This window comes from Podarcis melisellensis (assembly GCF_964234715.1).
Source record: "Podarcis melisellensis genome assembly, chromosome: 8".
NCBI classification, from domain to species: Eukaryota; Metazoa; Chordata; class Lepidosauria; order Squamata; family Lacertidae; genus Podarcis; species Podarcis melisellensis.
The window spans coordinates 76,992,414-77,014,601 of record NC_138540.1 but is presented as its reverse complement, the minus strand read 5'-3'; the positions used below and the strand labels follow the sequence as shown (position 1 = coordinate 77,014,601).

The 22,188-nt window shown below is 41.2% G+C and overlaps 2 long non-coding RNA genes across 2 annotated transcripts in view; both read right to left on the bottom strand.

The window, feature by feature from the left end:
* LOC309376278 overlaps positions 1-22,188 on the bottom strand; it is a 112,549-nt gene that overhangs the window by 50,938 nt on the left and 39,423 nt on the right. The gene's annotated exons all lie outside the window — the stretch shown is intronic.
* Positions 4,022-13,490, bottom strand: LOC309376261. The gene is made up of 4 exons (XR_014171129.1): positions 13,361-13,490; positions 6,694-6,843; positions 5,693-5,839; positions 4,022-4,456 (listed from the first exon to the last, which is right to left on the bottom strand). It is a non-coding gene; the product is annotated as an uncharacterized lncRNA (long non-coding RNA).

Sequence of the window (22,188 nt, the reverse complement as noted above, 5' to 3'; positions counted from 1 at the left end):
GTACAGATGATTGTCTGTTTGCAAACGAGGCAGCTGCAGCAAATATTGGTACAGGGCAGAAGGGAAGGTATCAACTCTCCCTGGTAGGGATACTGCAGGACAATGGACAGTAACTTCTTCTAAGAAGACTGAAAAGTCCATTGAGGTCATATGACTGTGTCCATCATTAAAGCAGAACAACTAATTTAGTGCTATGGTTGTTCTGCTGCAAGGACTGTGTGCTTGAATGGCTTGTGATAATACAGTGGTACCTCGGGTTACATACGCTTCAGGTTGCATACGCTTCAGGTTACACACTCCGCTAACCCAGAAATAGTGCTTCAGGTTAAGAGCTTTGCTTCAGGATAAGAACAGAAATCATGCTGCGGCGTCGCAGCAACAGCAGGAGGCCCCATTAGCTAAAGTGGTGCTTCAGGTTAAGAACAGTTTCAGGTTAAGTACAGACCTCCGGAACGAATTAAGTACTTAACCCGAGGAATCCAATATGGGTACGACTTTCAGCTATCCTCATATCTTAGGAACCTGTATGTACCGACCTATCGGCATTTATTTACCAAAGCCAGACTAAATGTATTTCCTTCGGAAGTGCTAAATGGTAGACTGAGAGGCATCACTTATCAGAATAGGCTTTATGTTCTCAGAACATCAACTGCATGAAGCATATCTTACTGCATTATGGGCAGTACGAGCAAGCAAGGGACCAAATGATCAAACCCCTACTAGCAAATCTGCCAGAAAAATCTGAAGCCTCCCATATTAAATATCTTTTGGATGACAGGTTTGATAATATTACACTGGCCATGGGAAAGTTTCTTTGGGAAGTCAAAAGAAACAATGATCATCAAGCTCGAGACAAAACAAAATGAGCGCCTCAGTTTCTCTCTCTCTTTTGTGGTTGGCTGTCTTAACTGTATTTTCTTCTGAAATTGTTCTATAGGTCTTTGGACCTCAGTAAAGATTTTTGATAGATAGATAGATGATAGATAGATAGATAGATAGATAGATAGATAGATAGATAGATAGATATAGATAGATAGATAGATAGATGATAGATAGATGATAGATAGATGATAGATAGATGATAGATAGATAGATAGATAGATAGATAGATAGATAGAGATAGATAGATAGATATAGATGATAGATATAGATATAGATAGATAGATAGATAGATAGATAGATAGATAGATGATAGATAGATATAGATAGATAGATAGATAGATAGATAGATAGATAGATAGATAGATAGAGATAGATAGATAGATAGATAGATGATAGATAGATATAGATAGATAGATAGATGATAGATAATAGATAGATAGATAGATAGATAGATAGATAGATAGATGATATAGATATAGATAGATAGATAGATAGATAGATGATAGATAGATAGATAGATAGATAGATAGATAGATAGATAGATAGATGATAGATGATAGATAGATAGATGATAGATAGATAGATAGATAGATAGATAGATAGATAGATAGATAGATAGATAGATAGATAGAGATAGATAGATAGATGATAGATAGATAGATAGATAGATGATAGATAGATATAGATAGATAGATAGATAGATATAGATAGATGATAGATAGAGATAGATAGATAGAGATAGATAGATAGATAGATAGATAGATAGATAGATAGATAGATGATAGATAGATAGATGATAGATAGATAGATATAGATAGATAGATGATAGACAGACAGACAGACAGACAGACAGACAGATATCCACAGGAAACAAGGACTGGAGGAGACTAGCAGCACCTCCAAGGATAAGCATGAAGGACTCTCCATCAGTTTTATGTAAGTTTATTTACAAGAAAAACACATCCAGAGCATGGCATGCCACAGACAAAGCACAGCCTCTCTCTTCTCCTTCTCTCTCGCTCAGCCGGCGAAGTCTGAAGCCTGCCTCCCCCAGTTCCTCTCTGGGCATACTGCCAAACCTTCGCGCTGAAATGTCAGGAATGCCAGCCATCTTTAATGGCTGCCTGCCTGGCCCCCTACTTTTGATCCTTCGTTCCATAGTTGCAGAGAGAAGCCTGTACCATGCTCTCTAATGAGGAGGGTGCGCATCCTGGCTAGTTCATCCAGCAAGTCCCCATTAAGCCCGGCTCGATACAACATCACAAGGGGCTTATCCCCCCACTCCAGCTGTTGTCACCACATATTGAACTCCAACCAAAATTGCATCACTATTCTACTCCCCTGCCTCAAATTAAGCAATTGCTTGGAAGTGACAGTCAGCCTCTGGGGGTCTTGGAACATTGTATCCATGAATGCCAAAATCCCACAAACATTGTATCCATGAATGCCAAAATCCCGTCTTTCTTCTCCTTCCCTTCTGTTGCTCTTAAAGCTTCTCCAGTCTCCCCATTCAGGGACTGAATTGCTGGCCTGTCTCTTCCCCAGAGGGATGCGGGTGGTGCTGTGGTCTAAACCACTGAGCCTCTTGGCTTCCCGATCACGGGGTGAGCTCCCATTGCTCTGTCCCAGCTCCTGCCAACCTAGCAGTTCAAAAACCCATGCAAGTAGATAAATAGGTACCACTGTGGTGGGAAGGTAAACGGTGTTTGCATGCGCTCTGGTTTCCTTCACGGTGTCCCGTTGCACCAGAAGTGGTTAAGTCATGCTGGCCACATGACAAGGAAAGCTGTCTGTGGAGTAACGCTGGCTCCCTTGGCCTGAAAGCGAGATGAGCACCGCAACCCCATAGTTGCCTTTGACTGGACTTAACTGTTAAGAGGTCCTTTACCTTTTTTACCTTTCTTCCCCAGAAGACACAGCCTCAGACTCTGGCTTGTCTGATTGTTGCCTGGCTTCCAACTCTTCCTCATGAGAACAAACAGATTATTCCCTGGGAAAAAGGGGGTGGGCTGTCCTCTCTAAACTCAGACAGCTCGCATCTTCAGAGCTAGCCCTTTGCTAGCTCAGCTCAATTTCTGAGGCTAACTCTCCTGCTGTGCTCTGGGGGGCCATGTTCCTGACGACCCCTATCAATCCAGCCACCTAAGATGGTCACCACACCTTGCCTCATGGGTGGGACCATCCTGCACCTTGATATGCCAAACTACACATTCAACACCATCACTATGTAACCAGCATCACAAATACCAAATGGGGGAAAGCATTTACAGCTCTGTGACTCCAGTGTATGAAGTGCGTCTTTTTTGAAGGATGCTATCACCGGATGCCCTAGGTATAACAGGTTTGCCTACATGGAGATAGAGGTTCCTAAATATCTACCCAACTACTTGCTGGTTTGTTCCATCTATGAGGACTTAGTATAGTTAAAGCTATGGTTTTCCCAGTAGTGATGCATGGACGTGAAAGCTGAACTGTAAAGAAGGTTGATCAACAAAGAATTGATGCTTTTGAATTATGGTGCTAGAGGAGACTCTTGAGAGTCCCATGGACTGCAAGAAGTTCAAACCTATCCATTCTTAAGGAAATCAGCCCTGAGTGCTCACTGGAAGGACAGATCGTGAAGCTGAGGCTCCAATACTTTGGCCAAATCATGAGAAGAGAAGATTCCCTGGAAAAGACCCTGATGTTGGGAAAGATGGAGGGCACAAGGAGAAGGGGATGACAGAGGACGAGATGGTTGTACAGTGTTCTCGAAGCTAGCAACATGAGTCTGACTAAACTGCAGGAGGCAGTGAAAGACAGGAGTGCCTGGCGTGCTCTGGTCCATGGGGTCACGAAGAGTCAGACAAGACTAAACGACTAAACAACAACAACAATGAGGACTCAAGAGAAGTTTTGTTCAAATATTTAAATCTCCCAACTGAGAGATGGATTGGGTATATAATTAACTTTTTATTAATGGACAAGAGCCCATACACCTCTGAAAAAGTGGTCTGTTCTGCTTTTACAGTGACGATTATAAGGAGAAAAAATTATTCTGCGTTTATCCTGTTTTATGTATTTTATATTCTGTAATTGCTTAAGCTAAACCAATAAATAATAATTGCATTTGTATCTGAAACAGAACTAAGAACCAAAATTTTATTTTCCATAACCATTTATTTTGTTTTGTAATGATCATAATAAAAATTATTCGTTAATGATACACTAGAGGGTTCTTTGTAGTTAGAATCTACAACCCGCACATTTTTTACCCATTTTTCTCTGCCCCTTGCTTCCCTTTATCCCCACCAAAAGCAAAAAAGAAAGATCCACAGATCCTGAGCCCTGGACTTCACCACTAGGCCTCCAATTCCCACTCATTGCCATGGATTTTGCAATACACAAGGAGGAGGTCTACACTGTCCTATTTACCCTTCATGTTCAGGCTGGTGTGAGATTCCTGAAGCATTATAACATCTTTTTTGGGTAATAAAAAGGGCAAATCCCCCAGATCCAAGTCTTCTTCTGTGGATGGCACAAAAATCTGTTGTTCCACAGCCTTCCAATGTGAAATCGTGGAGATGAATGGGGGCTAGAAGAAAAGGAAAGAAATGTTGACATTAGTCCTTTACTCAGGTACTAGGAGATTGTGCTTGTGAGGCTAAATGACAATTTTAGTTATTTTTAAAATGTGTATTTTTAAGAAATCTGAAAAATATAATTTCATTAGAACATGAATAAACAAAATTTTCAACATGAAGTTTGGATAAAAAGAAACTCATATGTAATTCAGAATTGTCATCATACCCAAAGGAGTCTCAAGATTATTAAGAAACAGTTTATCTGTCAGGCTTCAGGAAATCAGAAAAGAAGGGGGCAGCTCCCACCATTCCTCCTCAGTCCAGCCTCTTATATTATATTTATAAAATATAATGAAAGTAGAGAATCTGAAAACAGGCCTAATTAACTAGATTAAGCAGATCAAATTCTTGTGTGCAGCTGAGTTGCAATAAAATGGGAGGAACTCTATCCCTGCTATCTCCTGGGCATGTTAAAAGTCACACAGCAAGATTTGAAAACAACACTCCCTCCCTGGTGTGGGAACCTTGAGTGTTTTAACCTGGCATGAGACAACAGTGTGATGCAGCGACACACAAACAAAAAGCTGGAGATGCACTTCATTGTCTCTCAGGATGGTTGGATGCCCACTGAGGCTTCCTCATTGCCCCACTGTGATCTAAGCATCCATAGAATCCTCCTTTTATTTTACAAGTTTCCAAGAGCGGAAATTCTGTTGCACAACTGTAAATCCTTGCACTAATGGTTTAAGATAGCCAGATACTGCTCATTGTCACAGAATTTAAGAAAACATATTACAGGCATTTTACATAATAAATATGCTTTTTGAGCAAAGGGGACACATTTTGTCCTCGACTGCAACCCAATGGTGGAGAGATCCAGAAGCAACTGGGGTGAAGCAATGAATGCACTTTTTACTTTTGTTCAGAAGGGTGTTTTAATAATAATAATAATAATAATAATAATAATAATAATAATAATAATTTGTATTTATTTATACCCCGCCCTCCCCAGCCAACGGGAATACTCCTTCTGGACAAGCAAGCACTCACCACAGAGGATACAGTCCAGGCAGGCAAAACACTAAGGAAGGGTGCAGAGTGGGGCCAGTGAGAGATGTGGACCCTCTCACATTTCTAGTAATATGCAAGGGAAAGGGAAGGGAGGGGGAGCATAGGAGAACAGGAGTGAGTCTGTGTGACCCATCCAATGACTAGGCCCTTTCCCCCTGTCTAAGTAGCAATGTTACCTCTAAAAAGAGATCCTTTAAAAACAACACACTGGGTCTCATTCTCAAGGCAGTTGATGGTCTTCTCACTTTTACACTCTGTGGTTCCTTTGGAGAAGCAGGCTGGGCACTTCAGGCCATTTTCAGCCAGCACGTTGCGATCAGGAACTGCCAAAATCAAAAGTATAGGGAGCATGTTAATGGTTTTATCTGTTTTTGTACCTGTATGTTATATTATTGTAATTCACCCAAGGACTTTACAGTTTTGGTGGGGCACCAGCAAGTGTTATTGGATGAAAAGATTATCTAGACCCAGTCTGGTTTTAGGACTGAGCATGTTAATGGTTTTACAGTGGTACTTCGGGTTACATACGCTTCAGGTTACAGACGTCGCTAACCCAGAAACATTACCTCGGGTTAAGAACTTTGCTTCAGGATCAGAACAGAAATCATGCTCCGGCAGCATGGCGGCAGCTGGACGCCCCACTAGCTAAAGTAGTGCTTCAGGTTAAGAACAGTTTCAGGTTAAGAACAGAACTCCGGAACGAATTAAGTACTTAACCCGAGGTACCACTGGATCTGTTTTTGTACCTGTATGTTATATTACTGTAATTCACCCAAGGGCTTTACAGTTTTGGTGGGGCACCTGCAAGTATTATTGGATGAAAAGATTATCTAGACCCAGTCAGGGTTTAGGATTGACATTGGGACAGATTCAGGAGAGGCCTGGTTGGAAAGGGAACACATCCCTTCTCAGGCAGAGATGTAGCTGCCCAGTAGGTCCCTCTTCTTCAAAGTTTCTCCTCATGCCTGCTTCTTCATCCTGCCTGCCTCTCCACCCCTTGAGAGGTCCTGATAGTGCTGAATGGCTCGACCCATATAGCCATCTGGGGCTGTCTCACCCTATTTGAATGAGGCCCAGGTCCTCTGAGTACTGCTGATTGACTACCTATCCAGCCTTTGGCCAAATCCAATGCAAAGTCCTAACATGTTGTGGATTTTAAAATTATACAGAAACTTACGGCTGAGAGTTCCATTGTTACACAGTTCAGTGTTGCAGCAGAACTGCTTCATCTCAAAGAATTTACCATCCCCTGCAGTGAAGCTGTAACTGCCTGAGAAACAATCATTGGATGATGTGCATTTATTCAAAAGTTGCACTCGGAGTACCACTATGAAAAAGAAATTGAAAGAAATATCTAGATCTGGGGAAAATATTCAGGACTATTGCTCCTAAGGCACATTCATTGTAATGGTTCCATTTTTTTTGATTCCTGAATCAGGACCTTTTCAAACTAACAATATGGAAAGTATTATTAAATTTGGCAATCTAAAGTGAGGTGCTGTTTGTTTGTTTGTTTAAATGCGTGTGCACTGCTATAACATAAGTGGAAAAAATATCAAAATGTTTTTCATACATTTCATACATACTGTATTTTTCACTCCATAGGGTGCACCAGACCATAGGGCGCACCTAGTTTTATTCCCCTCCCCCCAGCCCCAAAGAGCAAAGAAACCAAGACAGCCAGTGGGATCCATCCCACTGGCTGTCTTGGCTTCCTCTTTAGCCATGCATAACCTCTCCAGCCGGGAGAGGCTATGTGGGGCTTCGATTTTTGCCGTGGGGCTGGGGCGAGGGAAGCCCGAGCTTCCCCCCGACCCCAGCCCCCAGAACAGGTCCTGGAGCAGAGACAAAGTTGTGCAGCTGCCCAAAGCCCGCTCCCTGGGCTTCGGGCTGCAGGCTGCTGTCCGCAAGCCTTCGGAGCCCGGCGGGAGTTCCCACCGCGCTCTGAAGGATTGTGGATAGCTTCCTGAAGCCTGGAGAGCGAGGGGGGTCGATGCGCACCGACCCCTCTCGCTCTCCAGGCTTCGGCGAAAGCCTGCATTCGCTCCATAGGACGCACACACATTTCCCCTTCATTTTTGGAGGGGGAAAAGTGCGTCTTATAGAGCGAAAAATATGGTAAAAGATACAAGAAAAACCACATTAAAAGTAAATCAATAGATATCAATTAACCAGTGTGGAAAGATCTATTCTTAATGATCTGCATAGCCCAGGTGGAACAGAATAGTTTTCTGCAGGCATTTATGAGTTCAGCTCTCTGCCACAAGTATTCGTCTCTTGACTCCTTAATCCATAGGACCAACCTCTTTTTTATGTTTGCAATTAATTTGTGTAATGCTTTAAATTTGGAATGTATGCAGAACTTCATTTCACATCAAATTTCAAGCACAAGGACTCATGCCTTCTCCTATACATCTGACAATACATGTGCCATACACTGCATTCTCTCTGCTGGTCGATCATAACAGTTTGCATGGTGGGGGAAATGCTTCCCTGAACTCCTGTTGCCCAGTGCAAGAAACTTGGCAATACATTGCATTGCACCAGCCTTACTGCCCATTTGCCCCTATCCCTCCAAGAATGTACCAGTGATGTTGGAACAGATCCCACCCAGATGTTGGAACCATCCCACCCAGGATTGCCCCAAGGCATTTTGGCGCCTCAGACAAACCAGAAATGGCACCCATGTCCTTCTAGGTAGAAGGGGTGGGTTAATCAGGATCAAGCAAGGGGATCAAAACAACCTTAACCAATGGTTGAAGTATGAAAGAGGTTCATCAGGTTGGAGGGGCCCACAGTGAATCAAGCTGGCTAACAGAAACCCTTTTTAATAGGTGAACTACAAGAATACTCCCTTAATGTTGGTTCCTTCCTAATCATTTCATCACTGAGAGTTATTTCAAACTTACTTGAGGGGGGAGAGGGAGCCATGAAAGTGTGAAGCACCTTCATTTCCCATCCCAATTGCTCAGCTTTTGATTAGTTTTTTTATAGATCTGTGAAAGGAGTCTCAATCTCAATGTCATTTATGGCAAAGGGGATATTCAGGTTATATTCTAGGCTTATTGTCTCGTTTGATAACCAAAACTAAATTGGAGTCTGTTGGTTTGGGTCAATAGGGATTTCTAGTTAATGCAAATCAAGTTCCCCAAGCTTGGAGATAAGCATGCAGATTCAGCCACTGGTTGTGATCAGGTGATGTTAGATTCCCCATTTTCAATGTAAGCCATTCCTTCCTTCAGGATGGAAAGCTGTGATCCTCCAGATGTTGTTGGACTGCATCTCCCATCATCCCTGACTGGTGGCCTTGCTAGCTGAGGCTGATGAGAGTTCTAATTCATCTACAGCTGAAGTGCCACAGCTTCCTCACTTCACTTTTTTAATAGGTGAATTGCCCCAGCGTAGACTTCTATATGCTATTAGAACCCTTAAAGTTCAACTATCTTAACCTGGATCTAATCAAACAGAAAAAGACCAAAAAAGACACACAAACCCCAAAAAAGTCAAAAAAGACAAAAAAATCAGGCAAATCTTACTTATATTTGTACGCAGAACACTGGCCTCACATGAATCTTCTTTGGAGTAACAAGTTGTTTGAAGATAGCTATTGTATGACAATCCAGTATTGTTATAAGTATATCTGCAGTGCAGAGGTAATGCTGAAGACAGAAGCAAAAGTTTACTTCATGAATTATTAATTATTATTATTATCATTAACATTATTATTAATTGGTTTTGCAGTTTGCTAAGTGACACACAAAGGAGGAGGTGAGAGTCAATTAATACTTCTAAATTAAAAGGGGTTCAATTTTAAAAGCATTTTAATAGAATAGAATAGAATAGAATAGAATGAATAAAACACTCATTAATTAAAACTCTTGAAGCCATTGCCAAGAATACTGGTTAAATTATTTCCAAGAAGTGGGGAGGTGAACTCCCCCTTTCCCATGGCCAACCTTCCCCCCCATCCAGACTCTCACTTAAATATATTTTCTTCCCACTGTTTGGTTACAAACTTAGCACAATTAAACTATGGAATTTTCTACAAGAGGTAGTTAATGCCACCAATTTGAATGGCTTTAGAAGGGAATTAGACAAATTGATGGAAAATAAGGTGGCGCTGTGGGTAAAAGCCTCAGCGCCTAGGGCTTGCCAATCGAAAGGTCAGCGGTTCGAATCCCCGCGGTGGGGTGCGCTCCCATTGCTCGGTCCCAGCGCCTGCCAACCTAGCATTTCGAAAGCACCCCCGGGTGCAAGTAGATAAATAGGGACCGCTTACTGGCGGGAAGGTAAACGGCGTTTCCGAGTGCTGCGCTGGCTCGCCAGATGCAGCTTTGTCACGCTGGCCACGTGACCCGGAAGTGTCTTCGGACAGCGCTGGCCCCCGGCCTCTTAAGTGAGATGGGCGCACAACCCTAGAGTCTGTCAAGACTGGCCCGTACGGGCAGGGATACCTTTACCTTTAAGACTCTCAGTGGCTACTAAACATGAAGCCTATATACTACCTTTAACTACAAAAGGTAGTTAATGCCACCAATTTGAATGACTTTAGAAGGGAATTAGACAAATTGATGGAAAATAAGACTCTCAGTGGCTACTAAACATGATGCCTATGTACTACCTCCAGTATAAAAAGTTGCATATTTCAGATATCAGTTGCTGGAACTCACAGTAAGCCAGAGTGTTGTTGCACTGAGGTCCTGACTGTGAGCTTCCATAATCGTTGGGTTGGCCAGTGTGAGGACAGGATCCTGGACTAGGGATGAACCAATCTATCAATTTAACTTACTTTCAGTTTCTATTTTTCCGATTTATTTATTTATCTGCATCCACTTCCTCCAAGAAGCTCAAGGCTGTGTACATAGTTTCCCCCTCCCCATTCAATCCTCAGAAGATTCCTGTGAGGTATTCATTATTTATCTCTGTGACGTCATTTATCTGGATGACTGTGAAGGAAAAGTTTATTTTTGCTGGAGCAGGTTGGGTCCCCAAGTATTTCCTTTTTCTTTTCCCCATGCCAGAAAATGGTTAATGTACGACACCCTCTGATTGGCCAAGGTTCCAGGAGGGGGAGTTGAAAAGGAGAGGATTTGGAGAGAAAGGAGGAGTGAGTTTGGAGGGAGTGTTGGGAGGAGGTTTTGGAGTAGGTTGGGATTGAGGTTGGGGGGATAGGTAGGAAGATAGGGAATGAGAGTTGGTTCTGGGCAGAAACATCCACTCTGAGGAAAATATCACACGCTAGAGAAAGGAGTCTCTGAGCTTAGTGTGAAGAACAGTGTTTGGTGTCCTGTAAGAGTATTTAGGCCAGGAATTAACTGGGGGGCTGAGGTTGAGACAGGAGAAGTAGAAGCCGTAAAGAGACAGTCTACTTAGGTCTCATTCCAGTCAGGAAGGGAGAGATTCTTCTAGTAAGAGAAGACTCCCAAACCAGTGAAACCTTGGAGTGCCTCAGGAGCAGGGTTATCTAGGGATGTGTAACTGACAGAAAGTACCACCTTGTTAAGAACCAAATATTGGTTTTAGGTTCTTCCACTGTTATCACTAAGTCATCTGCATACGCTTTTAACTTGAATTCACTTTCCCCAACTTTTACACCTGTAATCTCTTTATTTGCCCTTATGTTTTTGGCAAGTACTTCTAAGACCAGAATAAACAATAATATTGATAATGGGCATCCTTGACTTGTTCCTTTTTGGATCTTACAAAACCTCACTCCCTAAAGTAATAGAACAAATTCAGAATTTTGGGGAAGTGGCAGGATTTAAGCTAAATAGGAATAAAGCTAAATTATTAGTTAAAAACATTAAGGAAGAAGAAAGAACCGAATTAGAACAAAATATTGAGATTGAAGTCCTTAAAAAGGTTAAATATTTAGGGATTTGGTTAACATCAAGGAATATAAACCTATTTAAAAATAACTATGAAAAAAATTGGCTTGAGGTAAAAAGAAATTTAGAAATATGGAGCAGAATGAATCTCTCAATGTTAGGAAAAATATCAGCGATTAACATGAATGTGTTGCCTAAAATGCTATTTCTTTTTCAATCAATACCAGTCATCCTGAAAGATGAATGCTTTAAACAATGGCAGAAAGAGATTTTAAGATTTATCTGGCGGGGCAAAAGGCCAAGGATAAAACATAAAATACTTACAGATGTAAAAGATAGAGGCAGGTTTGCCCTCCCAGACCTTAAATTGTATTACGAATCTGCTTGTTTGGTATGGATCAGGGACTGGATGAGATTGGACAAGCAAGAGGCACTAGAACTAGAAGGACATGACAACAGATTTGGTTGGCATGCATACTTAGGGTATGGGAAAGGGAAGATTCATAGAAGCTTTTACAACCATAAAATCAGGAAATCGTTAATGAGAGTATGGGAGAGATATAAAGACTTATTGGAACAAAAGACTCCGTGGTGGCTTTCACCACATGAAGCATTACTACTCAAACCACTTGGAAAGAAAGGAAAATGGCTCACATATGCTGATTTATTAAAGGAATATGATGGGAAATGGAAATTAAGAGATTATGATGAGATCAAAGACCACTTTCAGAGTTGGTTGCATTATCGACAATTACATGAAACATATAAAGAAGACTGTAAGAAAGGATTTAGTTATACTAGATCTAGGTTTCAAATGGAAGTGATTGAAGGGAAAGTGAAATTACTGAAGGCCGCATATAGCATACTATTAGAATGGGAGACGAAAGATGAAGAGGTAAAATCAGCTATGATTAAATGGGCACAAGATGTAGGTCACAATATTATGATGGAGGATTGGGTTAAATTATGGAAAACTGACTTAAAATTTACAGATTGTTCACTATTGAAGGAGAACTACATGAAGATGATGTACAGATGGTATACAACACCAGTGCAGCTAGGGAAAATGTACAAAACTAGCTCAAACATATGTTGGAAGTGTAAGGAAAAGGAGGGAACATTTTATCATATGTGGTGGGATTGTAAAGTAATTAAAAAATTTTGGCAAATGATATACAATGAACTGAAGAAAATGTTCCATTTAACATTTGTTAAAAAACCCGAGGCATTTTTGTTGGGGATTGTAGGGAAAGACCTGCCAAAAAAGTTGAAAAACATCTTCATGTATGCGACAACGGCTGCGAGAGTTCTGGTAGCACAAGGATGGAAGACTGAAGAAATCCCAACTAAAGAATCATGGCAAGAAAAATTGATGGATTATGCAGAATTGGCAAAATTGACACATAAGCTACGGGACAAGGATAACTGTGACTTTAAGGATGAATGGGAACCTTTCACAAAGTATTTGAAGACACAACAAAGTGAACTGGACTCCTTGGCAGGTTTTGAATAAACATCCAAATTTTTTTTTAAAAAAGAACCAAAGTATTAAGTGTGAAACAACTGAAAAAACCTTGAAGTGAAATAACATTGTAAACTGAAGTATCCTAAGTATCTACTCGTGTCATAAACTTGCTTGTTAAATAAAATTGTTAATGTTAATTTGAACAAATCCTGCCCGAGACTCCTAATTATTAAGTTTTACTTCATGCAAAACCCCTACAAAATAATCTGAGGTAGACTGTGGAAATCCATGGGATTGGTGTTCTGTGAGTTGTGTGCACTATACTTAAGTGAGAGGACGGGCCCAACGGTGCCAGGGGAAAAAGGGTCGTCGGGCCCATCATAATGACATCACAAGAAATATTCATGACCTAACTCTCTGCTACTTTCTCTTGGTAACCCTGCACTCCTTGCTCTCTGGGGTGTTGATCTGCACTTCTAACTCCCCTTCTCTCCCAAGCTGCAAGTTCTTTTCAGTGTCCTCTAAAGGTAATTAAATGTTCCCCATCTTACCTGGAGAAAGCAGGACCAAGAGGAGGCATGCGCTCAGGAGTGCCTTCATCATTCTGGAAAGATTAGGAGACTCAGAGCAGAGATGGATCAACAAGGGAATTGGTGCAGGTAGAGGCTTACGTGGAGTTATTTATAGGCCATGGATTCGTGTCGGAGGCAACACTTGGCAACAAATGGTTCAGTGAGGCCCAGGAATGGGTGCTGTTTGTACACCACAAAGATAAAGAGGAACATACTGAAATTCAAAACTCAGTGGAATTCAAAACTCAGGAATTGTCTATGATCTCATTAGTTGTTGATTGACACTTCTAAGATTTATTTTTCGATATAGATAATTTACAATTTACAATGTCAATGATGAAGGCACTGAAGAAAGCAGTTTAGAGCCAAATAGGCAAGGGCAAAAGCCCTGAAGCCACCTACAAAATAGCCCCTCAAAATGGCTTCCATCTAAGGATCCCTCTTAATAGTAATAATAATAATTTTATTATTTCTACTCCCCACCCCATCTGATTGGGTTACCTCAGCCACTCTGGGTGCCTTCAAGCATATACAGAAACATAATAAAACATCAAACATTTAAAATCTCCCTATACAGGACTGCCTTCAGATGTCTTCCAAAAGTTCTATAGTTACTTATCTCCTTGACATCTAATAGGAGGCCATTCCACAGTGTAGGTACAACTCCCAAGAAGGCCTTCTGCCTGGTTCCCACTAACCTCACTTCTCACAGTGAGAAAACCTCCAGAAGGCCCTCAGAGCTAGATCTGTGTTTGGGCTGAATTGGGAGTGGAGTGGAGATGCTCTTTTAGGAAAAGCCTGGATACTAGATCCATTCCAGGAAGGCTGGAAAGTGTGGAATGGGCTGTGGATGCAATGGAGACTTTAAGCAGTGAAACTGATCCTGCTGTCTTCGAAATGGTTTCCAGAGGGTGAAAAGAATGAAGAGAGACCTCAGGAATGAATGTGCCAATGGCCGAGTGTGCCAGGTATGAATCAGCCACTTACACAACTACGAGGAAGGTCTCGATTGGAGCCAGCAATGGCCATGGAGCTTTCTCTATTAGGGAGCTACAAAAACATGGCTATTCTCTCTTTTTTTAAAAAAGAAAAAGAAAATATTTTTTATTCAATTTTACACGATTCATTTGAATGCAAACATTAGTGACAATCATCAACATTTAGGATTCCCTCCACCCCACCATGGTTTCCATTTCAAACACTTTCTACTGCATCATATATTTTCTCTATTTTTCTTTAAATAATCCATTTTTACCTTAGCTTTTAGTACATTGCAAGCGTTACTCAAATCCTGTCAAATTTTTAGTTCTTTACAGTGTTCTCTTAAGTAAATTGTATATTTTTTCCCATTCCTTATTAAAGTTACTATGTCCTGGTTTCTGATTTCCCTGGTCATTTTCGCCATTTTAGTGTTGTCCATCATCTACATCAACCATTCACGTCTGGTCAGGACTTTGTCTTTTTTCCATCTTTGCGCCAGTAGTATCCACGCTGTTGTCCTCGTATACATAATCTGCTACGTTGGCATCTCTACATCTGAAATTCCTAGTAAAAAAGCTTCTCTCCCCCCCCCCAAAAAAAACGTTATTTTAAACATTTCTTCTGCTCATTATATATCATTTCCCAGAATGTTTTTGTTATCTTGCCCATCCACCACATGTGGTAGAACGTGCCTTCCTTCTCTGTACACTTCCAATATACATTTGAAGTGTCGGACACGACTAAATGACTAAACAACAACAAGTTCTATACATCTTTGCTAATTTTGTAGGTGTTACATCATTTTCATATAGTTCTCCTTCAATGCACAGCATGCTGTAAATTTTATTTTTTTAAAAAAAAATATATTAAAATTTCAACAGATTTATAGTAACAAAACAAAACAAGATAACACAATGACAAACAATAAACGATAAAAGAAAACACACAAACCAAACAAAAATATATAAGTTCAACTCTTACTTTCATATAGCTTACTTTCCTGACTTCCTCACATCTCCCTTATCTGTATTCAAATTTCCAATTTAGTTTCAGCAAATTCTTCCTTTATTTTGACTAATTTTAATATTTCTTAATTTCTTTTAAATTAACCATTCCCACTGCTATCCAATTATCCTCTAGTCCCCCATCATTTGATTAATTTAACTATGTTTCTTTAGTTGTTACTCATAAACCATCTTTACACATTCCTCAACTTTGTCACTAATGCCACATTGTCTCACTATCCTGCATCACTTTAACATTCTAATAATTTACAATGTTTTTTGCAGATAATCTTTAAATTTCTTCCATTCTTCTTCTGTTTGTTCTTCTCCCATGTCTCAGATTCTGCCAGTCATTTCTGCAAATTCCATATAGTCTATCAATTGCGTCTGCCATTCTTCCAAGGTGGGCAAATCTTGTGTCTTCCAATACTTTGCGATAAGTATTCTTGCTGCTGTTGTTGCATACATAAAAAAAGTTCTATCCTTCTTTAACACCTTCTGGCCAACAATGCCCAAGAGGAAGGCCTCTGGTTTCTTAAGGAAGATATACTTAAATACCTTTTTCAGTTCATTATAGATCATTTCCCAGAAGGCCTTTACCTTTGGGCACGTCCACCAGAGGTGAAAGAATGTTCCTTCAGTTTCGTTACACTTCCAACATTTATTGTCAGGCAAATGATATATCTTTGCAAGCTTGACTGGTGTCATGTACCACCTGTAAATCATTTTCATAATGTTTTCTTTCAAGGCATTACATGCCGTAAATTTCATACCAGTGGTCCATAACCGTTCCCAGTCAGCAAACATAATGTTATAACCAATGTCTTGTGCCCATTTAATCATAGCTGATTTAACCGTTTCATCCTGAGTATTCCATTTTAACAGCAAGTTGTACATTCTTGACAATACCTTCGTTTTAGGTTCTAACAATTCCGTTTCTAATTTCGATTTTTCCACCTGGAAACCTATTTTCTTGTCCATATTAAAGGCCTCTCTAATTTGGTAATAGTGTAGCCAATCTCGCAAGCATGCTGTAAATTTTAATTCCTCCCTCCATAACTTTTTCCAAGATGAAAATTGAATATTGTGCCCAATATATTTTCCCCATTGTATCATTACCGATATAACTTCCTCATCTTTAGTATGCCATTCTAGCAACAACTTATACATTTTGGAAAGTAACTTCACATTGTATTCCAGTAAATCTTTTTCAATCCTTGAAATTTCCTTACTAAACCCATTTTTCTTATCCATGTTAAAGACATCATTCAATTGATGGTATTGCAACCAATCTGTTACTAAATGTCTTGTATCCTCAAATCTTTTCAACTTTAATTGTTGTTCTATTTCCATTAGCAACTCTTTATAGGTTGCCCATTTACTTTTTGCATTAGTTTTCTTCAAGCATATTGCTTCCAGTGAGGAAAGCCACCATGGTGTCTTCTGCTCTAACAGGTTTTTATATTTCTCCCATAATGCAAAAATGGATTTCCTTACCAAATGATTTAAAAACCATCTATGCACTTTAGTCTTCTCATACCAAATAAATGCATGCCATCTAAATCTATTATTATGACCCTCAAGGTCTAAAATATATGTATTAAAAAAATTATCCACTCCCACAGCCAGCAGAGACAGGACACTTCCATAATATAACTTCAAATTTGGCAGTGAAAATCCACCTCTTTCTTTGGCATCTGTTAATCATTTATATTTAATCCTTGGTTTTTTCCCCCTGCCAGATAAATCTAGAAAGATATTTTTGCCATCGTTTGAAGTGTTCTGCTCCACTGACTATGGGTATGGTTTGAAATAAAAATAACATTCTTGGCAATACATTCATTTTCATTGCTGAAATTCTTGACCATAGTGATAAATTCATCCTTCCCCAAACATCCATATTTTCCTATATTTCTTTCCATAGTTCCATACATAGTTATCCTTAAAGAAATTTCTGTTCTTAGCTGTCAACCAAACCCCCAAACAGTTCACCTTTTTTTCCAATTGTCAATTGTGTTGCTAGTTGTAACTCATTTTTATGTTGTTCTGTCATATTTTTAACCAGTACTTTCATTTCATTTGTATTTATCTTAAATCCCGCTACCTCACCAAATTCAGATATTTTATCTAGGACCCTTGGTACATTTGCCAATGGGTCTTCTGCTGTCATTACAAGGTCATCTGCACATGCTCTCAGCTTATATGCTTTGCACTCAACTGTTATACCTTTTATTTCTTCATCAGATCTTATATTTCTCACCAGGGTCTCTAATACTAAAATGAACAGTAATGGTGACAGGGGCCAAACTCTGTCTTGTCCCTTTTGTAATTTTACATTTTCTGATACTACATTATTGACTGTCATTATGCCCTGTTGGTCTGCATAACTTGCGTTAATTCTCCTTAGGAATGATTTTCCAAAATTCATCATCTCCATATCCCCCCCGCCCTAAAGGTCCATGACACGTTATCAAAGTTCTTCTCTGCATCCACAAACATCAAAGCTGCTTGCTTTTCATTCCTGACTTCCAGATACTCTATTGTATCAATTAATTTTCCTTATATTATCCTTCATCTGTCAGCCAGGAAGAAAGCTAGCTTGATCTTGATGAATTAGCTCTTTTACATCCTTCATCCATCAACAGTTGTCCCAGAAAATCCTGTAGTTTTTTAATAATATTTTGCTGATAAATCTGGCCCTGGCAATTTACCTAATTTTGAATGAATGAGCAGTTTTCCTCATTTGTTCGCTTTAAAAAAAATAATGTCTGCCTTAACATTTTAATTTTTCATTCAATTTCTTGGTTCACTAACACCTCTGAAACTTTTCCAGGTTTTTAAATCACTTCTTCCAATATTTCTTTCTTTTTACCCTCTTCAAACGTTTTTTTGATAAGCATTTTGTTGAGTAAAAAAACCATCTCATCACTGCCACGGCCATTCTCTCAACCAGTCAAGTGGTTTAATGCTCATCATTAAAGCAGAACAACTAATTTAGTGCTTTGGTTGTTCTACTGCAAACAGAGTGCTTGAATGGTTTGTGATAAGGTTTTTAAATTTCCTCTCACTATGGCTGAGACCGCCAACCATATTCTTCAGTGCGTGGCCGTAGCCCTCATTTGCTACAGACATGTGCCTAAACTGCTAATACTATGACCTCCAAGATCTATGGGAAGTTGCTTGGTTCTTGATGGATAAAGGTATATTCTGAACTAGTGTCTCTGTCTTTGCTCTTATTTGATGTGGGGTCTTAATGAATTGGAAAGAGCAATATACTTTTTCTGATCTTCCAGGCTGCTAATCAAAGTGCAATGAAAGCCTCAGGGTTCTGCTCAGATGACTGCTGCAGTGGTAGAGCTAGACATAGCTGAGGACTTTTGAAAGGTTCCAGGGACACACTGGTAGATACTGAATAGAAAACAATGAGTCCAAGATCATTACTGAGAGCTAATTAAATCATTTTACAGAACTTTGACCCTCCTTGTTCCAATTGTGTCAGATGGTTAGGACAGAAAGAGATACTTTAACTCAGCTGATCTGTTTGATGATGACTGCCCTAATCCACATTGTCTTGAATTGAAGCCAGCTCACTGTTTATACCCGTTTGAAATACAATCCTGCATTCTCAAAGAAGAACCCTGGCTGTGCTCTTTTTTGCTCTTCAAGATATGGCAACCCTAACTGGAGGCAGTGATGGCTACCAACTTAGATGACTTAAAAAGAGGATTAGAGGAATTCAGGCAGGGCAAAGTTACCCACAAAAGCTATGTTCTACCTCTACTGTCAAAGGAAGTTTGCCTCTGAATTCTTGGTGCCTGCCCCTTCATGGATCATTGCCTTGCCGTGGCAAAGGGGCTTGAATAACTCACAGAAGCTATGAGCTATGCCATGCAGGGCCACCCAAGATAAACAGGTCATAAGTGAGAGTTTTGACCAAACATGATCCACCTGGAGCAGGAACCGGTAAGCCACTCCAGCATCCCTGCCAAGAAAACTCCATGGACAAAGACAACAGGCATATAAAAGTTATGACACTGGAAGATGAGCCCCTCAGGTCGGAAGGCGTCCAACATGCTACTGAGGAAGAGTGGAGGACAAGTACAAGTAGATTCAGAGCTGATGAAGCGGCTGGGCCAAAGCCAAAAGGTTGCTCAGCTGTGGATATGCCTGGAAGCGAAAGGAAAGTCCTATGCTGTAAAGAAAAATATTGCATAGGAACCTGGAATGTAAGTACCATGAACCTAGGTAAGTTGGATGTGGTCAAAAATGACATGGCAAGAATAAATCCTGAAATCCTGGGCATCAGTGAACTAAAATGGATGGGAATGGCAAATTCAGTTCGGATGACCATCATATCTACTACTGTGGGCAAGAATCCCGTAAAAGAAATGGAGTGGCCCTCATAGTCAACAAAAGAGTTCCAAGAGCTTTACTGGGATGCAATCTCAAAAATGATAGAATGATCTCGATAGGAATCCAAGGCAGACCTTTTAACATCACAGAAATCCAGCTACTCTTTTCCAACAACACAAGAGACGACTCTACACATGGACACTACTAATAACAAGGCCAGTGGAAGTGATGATATTCCAGCTGAACTATTTAAAATTTTAAAAGATGATGTGAAAAGCTGGGCTGAATGAATTAAGATTGCTGGAAGAAATATCAAGAACCTCAGATATGCAGATGACACAACCTTGATGGCAGAACGTAAGGAGGAATTAAAGAACCTTTTAATGAGGGTGAAAGAGGAGAGTACAAAATATGGTCTGAAACCCTGAGTGCTCACTGGAAGGACAGATCCTGAAGCTGAGACTCCAATACTTTGGCCAACTCATTAGAAGAGAAGACTCCCTGGAAAAGACCCTGATGTTGGGAAAGATGGAGGGCACAAGGAGAAGGGGACAACAGAGGACGAGATGGTTGGACAATGTTCTCGAAACTACCAGCATGAGTTTGACCAAACTGTGGGAGGCAGTGGAAAACAGAAGTGCCTGGCGTGCATGGGGTCCCAAAGAGTCGGACACGACTAAATGACTAAACAACACTTGGTGCCTGGGAATTGCTGATGGACAGAATATTGTCACAGTCAATTCCAGCTTTCAGGCTTCCCACAGGGATCTGTTGAGATGCTGGACTTGAGGGGTGATTGACATGATCCAGCACGTTCACCTTTAACTGGTGAGGAATTGAGCAATACCATCATTTCCCACCACCCAAGGTATTTTTTTAACCATACACAGCACAGAAGACACAGAGGACATTCTGCACTATGCTGTCTATCTTGGGGTGTCCTTCTCTTTGCGTCATGATTTTTGTTAGGACTACTTAGCAGTGCTTATTGGCTTTGGGAAGAAGGGGATAGTACTTAGGACCCTGTCAGAATCCTCACCCCTTCTTCCAGAAGCTGCTTCTTTCAGACCAGAAAGAAGGGGCTTGCCCGACCAATGCACTGTTCCCACACCTCTGTATTGTTTAGCATGGGCAGTAGTCAAAACTATCTGTGCATGGAAGAAACATTTACTCAGGAAAGCATTCATTAGCAAAGGAGGAATGAACCAACAGGTGACCTATGGAAGAAGAAGAAGCTGACTTGGAGGGATTTATGGGCCAAGGAAAGGTGATCAAAGATTCCAACTGGGAAGGACTGTTCCAGTGAGGAGCAGGAAATTATGGAAATAGAGAGTGCATGCTTTCCCAGAAATCCTATATTTTTTATATTGTAACACAAAGCTCTTTTTTCATATTGGATGCAATCTTTTTAAAGAACTCTGTGGGAGTCAGCCAGACCTACAGTGTCAGTGAACAGGTACTTTAAATAAATGTGTTCCTCCCTTGGGCTTTATGGTAAAACTGAACTGGAAACAACCTAATTGTGCTGGTCCAGGGGGGAGGTTACCGTGGGGCGAGGTCCAGGACCTGAGTTGAGGGTTGGCAGACAGTCCTCCTTGGGCGAAGCGGGGTCCACAGTGGGAAGCCGGGCTAGGACAGGAACTCTGGGGGAAACAGGACTGGATGCTGGCCGAAACAGCTCATCAACGACGTTGCTCCCGCAACCTGGGATCGGGCTGACTGGCCTTTATCTTCTCTGAGGCCAGGGGCAGTCCCGGCCCCCAGGAGACCTGCCTCTCCTGGCCTTAAGACGAGCACTCCTCCTGGGAGAAACCAGTTCCTTTCGCCTCTCTGCCCTGAGCCTCTGCAGTTCAGGAGAGGCTGAAGGGTTACTGGGCCAAGGGGGAGACTCACCTATAGGCACTGAGTCCTCAACCACCTCTGGAGCCAGAGTGGAATCACCTGGTGCCTGCTCCTGAGGATCCGGCCCAGGTGCAGGTGCTTCAGAATCAAGGCCCTGCCCCAGTTCAGCCGGCCCTGGAGGCGGGGACTCCTGTGCAGGCTGGGATTCCTCCGGTTCAGCCTCTGAATCGGATTCCCAGGCCATCACACCATCCCCCCTCCCAGGCCCTCCCCCTCAATTGAGGGTCTGGACCCAGCTTGCTGGGGTACACCGTATGGATATCTCTTGGTAGTCCCGCTACTTGGTGGGGAGCGTGGATGCAGCCTCCTCAGTGGGTGCGGCTGCTAGCATCTCGGACTGAGCATGGGGACATGGGTCTGGAAAGTGCACAGTCCGATTGACCCAGTCAATCTGAACATTGTGAGTCTCCAGCCAGTCCATCCCGAGCACCAGGGGGAGCACCCGGGCATGGAGGCAATGTCAAAAGTTTGCACCTCCCGGTATACTAATAACATGTATTAGCTGTTTTATTTTAAAAGCCTTATGCTATCACTTGAGGCTTGTAGCTCCCAGGCCTCCTTTAATTC